We start from the raw sequence: 6,000 nt of genomic DNA on the forward strand, positions 1-6,000 counted from the left end.
CATTTTATAAGAGAAGTCACTGACTTTTTGCGACAGGTTCGATTCAGTTTGCGACACTTCTCATTCATTCCTATGGTATCTGTAAACGGCAATTGAGTGTCATATAACTCTGATTAAAATTCAGTGAGGTCGAGGCTGTAATGTTTATTAAGGCACACGTGATCCAAGTTAGCCGTTACGCTTTCTCCAATAGTAAGTAATACAGACCCTCTCATCTCCCAATAGTAAGACAATCTCTGGCTAAACTCTGTAGGACTATTGCTGCGTTCCACTTGTAGTCAGAAGTTGGAAATTCCGACTTCCCAGTAAGAACTTTTAATCGGACAGAACCCCCAAGTCAGAGTTCCGACTCGGAATCTCGGAGGAATCGCAACAACTCCAACTTCAGAATCCAGTATTGCTGCTCAGTGCATTAACAGAAGAGAAACAGTAGTAATATATTGTTTATTTGCACTTATGTTTGTATGTTCAATAAACTCAGTGGTACTATCCAACCTCTATTTGTGGACATGATACTATGGCGTTATCTGTGCAAAATACTGTTTTTAATTGGCTGGTTTTGCTAACAATGGACGTGTCCATCTTGGTTTTCTGACTTCTCTTCTGGAACCAGCTCCGACATCCAACTTTCAAGGTATATAGAATGCAGCATATGGCCCCTCCAGGAGTTTGACAGCCCTGTAACAGTCCTTGTATTAATGTTTAGGTGGTTAATTATTTTCCCCATATTGTCCCGCTTTTTTTCCCCATAATCAAGTTCAAGATTTGATCTTAAAATAAATTTTAACAATTAATTTAATAATTAGCAACTTTAATTAATTAATGCAATTACATTTAAAGGAATAGATCAAACAATCTTTAAAAAACTATATGTCTAAGTCCAAAATTTCATGTCTGAGTAGGTACTTTTGAATAAATACTTTGTGACCGGCAAAAAAGTAGTAATGTCTCCACCAGATGCACACTTCAGAATGTCACCAGGAGTAATAATTAATCTGTGTAATTGCATAATGTTTTATAGTCTAGTAAGGAAGTATAGTATTGTAAGAAAAAGTGAAGAGGACGTCGAAGATCTTGATGAAGAATAACTTTTATTACAGAGTAGCAGTGACAAAGTACAGGCAGCACTTCGGATTCAGCGGAGTCAGAATGAATCTCGAGCATCCTACGCTCAAACATTTTATACTCTATTACGTTCATCTTCCCGCTAGACATGTAAATGAAGTTTTGTCTTAAATGTAAATTGCAGATAACAATGAAAGTGATAGCCTTCCGTTCCCACATCTTTGGTAGTCTTTCAGGTGGAAACAACCAAATGTTAAGGTGATAGGATTATCTAGAATCCCTAGCAATTATATTCAAGTACCCTTTTGGTCAGCAGATGGTTCTTGATGGCCTACTGCCGCTCCCACGCTATAGGTGACGAAGTAACGTTCAGGAGATACTATTTACATATTATTGAAAAATAGTTTGATTTCTTTGTTTCTCTTTTCCATTGTCCATTAATTTCTATTTGGAAAAGTCCTTCTAGCTGTTGTTACAGTTTGTGAAGTTCCATCAGGTCCATCAATGCCATTGTGGGTCTCAGGGTTTCTAGATCTTTTAGGCTTGGAGTTCTGGATCTTGTAGGTCTGGAAATCTCTCAATTTCTGGTTCTGATGATCACTCTGTTCTTTAAGAAGTCCTTTCTCTTGTGGAAGTCCACTGGTTTTGCTGGCCTTCTTGTCCTTCAGATGACCGGATCATCTTTCTCCAGGAGGGTACACATTTCAAACAAACATCTCGATGCTTATACCTGAAATGAGATCAAAAAGAAGAGGTTTCCCCCATCTCGATGCTTATACCTGAAACGAGATAAACGAGATAAAATTTCCCCCCCTTTCCCCCACAAGAATCTTTTCACCAACCAAAACCAAAGTTACAGAAATTACAGAAATTTATGCAATTAAATAATTTCTCATTAATTAAATTTAAATATTAATGCCATTAACACATTTCCCAAAAATGATAAAGAATCACCCCCCTTTTGATAGTAAACATATTTTCTAAAATATAATACTATCATAAAACTATTCCTACAATTCACATCAGCATCTGCTTGTGACTGAGCTACAGTCATGTTGTTCCTGCAGTGCTCTGTCTGGCAAGGTGTGAATGGCTTCTTCCTTATTTCCTTTCAACAGTGCCAACTGGGTTTCTAAACTGCCTATCTTCTTAAGCAAATCACGATAGCTCATCCTTCTTTTGTGTGAAAAGTGACACTGTCTTGCCTTGTGTCTCAAACTTCCACATGCAAAACAAACAACTTCCTGATCTTTCCTAACTTTTTCTAAACAATGCCTTGCTATGTGACCATCCTTTCCACATGCATAACAGACAAAGCTTTGATGAGGTCTCTCGTTGTCTTGACAATGTCTAGCAATGTGACCAGCGTTTCCACATGCATAACAGATAGTAACACCTTCTGAATTTACTCTTTCTAATCTCTTTGGTCTCTGATTGAAACCGTTAGATAATCTAGAACATTCTCGCCTGCCGAATGCAGCAACTGGATGTCTAGATTCTGCAGCTTTCATTTGACTTCTTGCATTGAAATGCTGTGTCATTTTGGAAATGATTTGCACGTATGGTGTATTTACATCTACATGCAGAGCAATGGCTTCTCGCATGTGTGAACTACTTTGTGCAATTAATGCAGACTTAAACATTAGATTTTGTTTAGTTGCATTGGGCAAACCACTGTAACAGCTAAACATTTCCCACAACCTGGATGCAAATGCTAGAGGGTGTTCTCCAATTTCCATTGTCACCTCAGTTATCTTTCTCAAGTTAACCAAATTAGTCCCAGCAAGTCTAAGTACAGCTTCTCTCCTTGCACCTTTGTCTGCTCTTTTGTCACGAACTTCCTGTGAGAGAGCACTGGTTAATGAGCGTGGTATGCAAATCATAAGAAGTCTACAAGCATCTTCGTCTGACACACTATAAACCTCCACTACCTTCTCCAGTTTTGACAAAAACTCTACTGGATCCATGTTATCAGGCTCAAAAGAACCAGAGAATGGGCGGGATTAAAGTAAGACAATATGAATACCGATTAAGAACATGTGCGTGTGCATGTGCAAACATGTGATTGTGTGTTTAGGATTACAGATAATAAGAATTTGCAATTAGTAATAATTTACACAGATCCACAACATCTGCGCCTTCAAGAGCTCTCTCTTTCTCTCGCTCTGGATTTTATTTGCTTGTCGTCTCTAGAGGATATTTCCACCTGTTGCTGTTCCTCTGAAAGAACAGAAGAACACAAAGTTCTGTGTGGTCTTGCTATTTATGTGTTTATGCGTTTGTGCGGGTGTTGTTTGTAACGTGTTTTGGAGACTGTCCACTGATTTTTTTTATTATTTTTATTTACAGGTGCATCTCAATAAATTAGAATGTCGTGGAAAAGTTCATTTATTTTAGTAATTCAACTCAAATTGTGAAACTTGTGTATTAAATAAATTCAATGCACACGGACTGAAGTAGTTTAAGTCTTTGGTTCTTTTAATTGTGATGATTTTGGTTCACATTTAACAAAAACCCACCAATTCACTATCTCAACAAATTAGAATACTTTATAAGACCAATAAAAAAACATTTTTAGTGAATTGTTGGCCTTCTGGAAAGTATGTTCATTTACTGTACATGTACTCAATACTTGGTAGTGGCTCCTTTTGCTTTAATTACTGCCTCAATTCGGCGTGGCATGTAGGTGATCAGTTTGTGGCACTGCTGAGTTGGTATGGAAGCCCAGGTTTCTTTGACAGTTGCCTTCAGCTCATCTGCATTTTTTGGTTTCTTGTTTCTCATTTTCCTCTTGACAATACCCCATAGATTCTCTATGGGGTTCAGGTCTGGTGAGTTTGCTGGCCAGTCAAGCACACCAACACCATGGTCATTTAACCAACTTTTGGTGCTTTTGGCAGTGTGGGCAGGTGCCAAATCCTGCTGGAAAATGAAATCAGCATCTTCAAAAAGCTGGTCAGCAGAAGGAGGCATGAAGTGCTCCAAAATTTCTTGGTAAACGGGTGCAGTGACGTTGGTTTTCAAAAAACACAATGGACCAAGACCAGCAGATGACATTGAACTGCTGTAATAAGACTTTGAAAGTCCATAAAAGACAGTTGTCTTACAGCTTGGCCATTTTCATTTCTTTGATCAAGAACCCTCTCATTTCCAGTCTGTCTTGTTCGCACTGATGCTATTGGGAATCTCACAGAATCATCTGAGGAATTATGTCAACTAATGGCTTCTTTGCAGTTCTTCTCCTCATATTCAGAATTGGATTGAACATTTACCAACTGTCTAGCTGTCCCTTCATACAAACATCTAAATGTTTCCATCTCTGTTTCAGACTTTGAAATTTCTTTTCTCAATTTCACTATCTGTTCCTTCAAAATAATCTCTTCAGCCTCGCAATTTCTCAATGACATGACATAGAATTTAGCTTGACAATTTAGCAACTTGTTTTCAGTTTGAATTTCTTCTAATCTTTTCTTAGTTACCTTGTATGAGGCAAAAAGAGCTTGAAGTGCATTAGCAACTTTTCCCTCTTTGTTTTTAGGCATTTTGGGACAATTTTTGAATTGAGACATAGCCCACTCGTAGGGGTCATCTGCCTTCTCTATCACATCAAACATTCCTACTGAGCCGTGCTTAGCGATGTATTTAACTATGAACTCTTCCATTTTCACAATCTTATTGAATAGTGTTCAGCAATTCAATAGGCTTCTTTTCCTTCACTGACTGAACATTATCTAGTTACTTTAAGATACCTGTTAGTCTAATTATTCACAGCTCCTGTGCTTTGGCTGCAAATGAATAAAACAGCCACACTACGTTAGGTCTCTAAACTTTTCTACACTAAACTGTTAACAATGTAACACTGTCACAGTACGTCGGACAAAACCACACAACAACACCATAGTTATGAAATAATTCTGTGACCACACTGCGTCGGGTCAATTCAGTTACTTTAGAATTTTATCAGAATTATCACAACTCACTCCGTTTCAATTACTTTAGAAACGTACAACTCTGTTTCAGTTACTTTAGAAACAATAGTTCTAATACAACTCTGCTACCACACTACAAACAAGCACTTACAGTTACAACTTCTGCAACTGTTTAAAAAAATATAACAATGTTTGTCACAGTACATCGGACAAAACCACAGTACTTCTGGTCTTTTTTTTTGTTATATTTTCTCAAACAGCCTTTTTCTAGTCACAGTTCCTCGGGCTCAAACTAATACTTATCAGATTAAAACAGTGCAGTACGTCAGGCAAAAACCACACTGCTTCGGGTTACTGCTTTAAACTTAAGAGTCGCGGTACGTGTTCCGTTAGAATTTTAAACAGAATTGTACCGAATAGGCGTAAGAACTCCTCCTGCTAATACGGAATAAACTAGATTCTCTTCTATCCTTACAATTTCTTTTCTATATATTTTTTTTTAAACTAGGGGGTTCCCTGACAAAACCAGCAAAAAGAAAGAAACCGCTTTTCTTACCTTTCCCTGCTTTTTGGAAATCCCTGCGCTGGGTGGCTCGCCAATTATTCTCAGCCTAGTTTGATTTTATTTGATTGGCTGGCTTCTGGGAATAAGGGCACACAGGTGTAGTTTATAAGTCCATCAGAAAACATTGTCATACAGGTACAGCGGGTACTTTTGTGTTGTGAAACAGTCTGTAGTTTTCTGTCTGTTGTATTATAATAAATGACATGTATGAGCAAAACAAACTGCAATTGATGGATTCACATTTTAGCTGGATGGCTTGTGATATGTGTGATAGTTGTGATATGAATACTTTTTTGCAGATGCTCTGCTAAATCATCCAGGTGGATGCTGCACACTGATGGTGGATGAGGAGATACCCCCTGACAATGTAAAGCGCTTTGAGTGCCTAGAAAAGCGCTATATAAATGTAATGAATTATTATTATATTATTATTAAATGTTT

This window comes from Sinocyclocheilus rhinocerous, unplaced genomic scaffold (genome assembly GCF_001515625.1).
Source record: "Sinocyclocheilus rhinocerous isolate Xijiao unplaced genomic scaffold, SAMN03320098_v1.1 scaffold1254, whole genome shotgun sequence".
Classification (NCBI taxonomy): Eukaryota; Metazoa; Chordata; class Actinopteri; order Cypriniformes; family Cyprinidae; genus Sinocyclocheilus; species Sinocyclocheilus rhinocerous.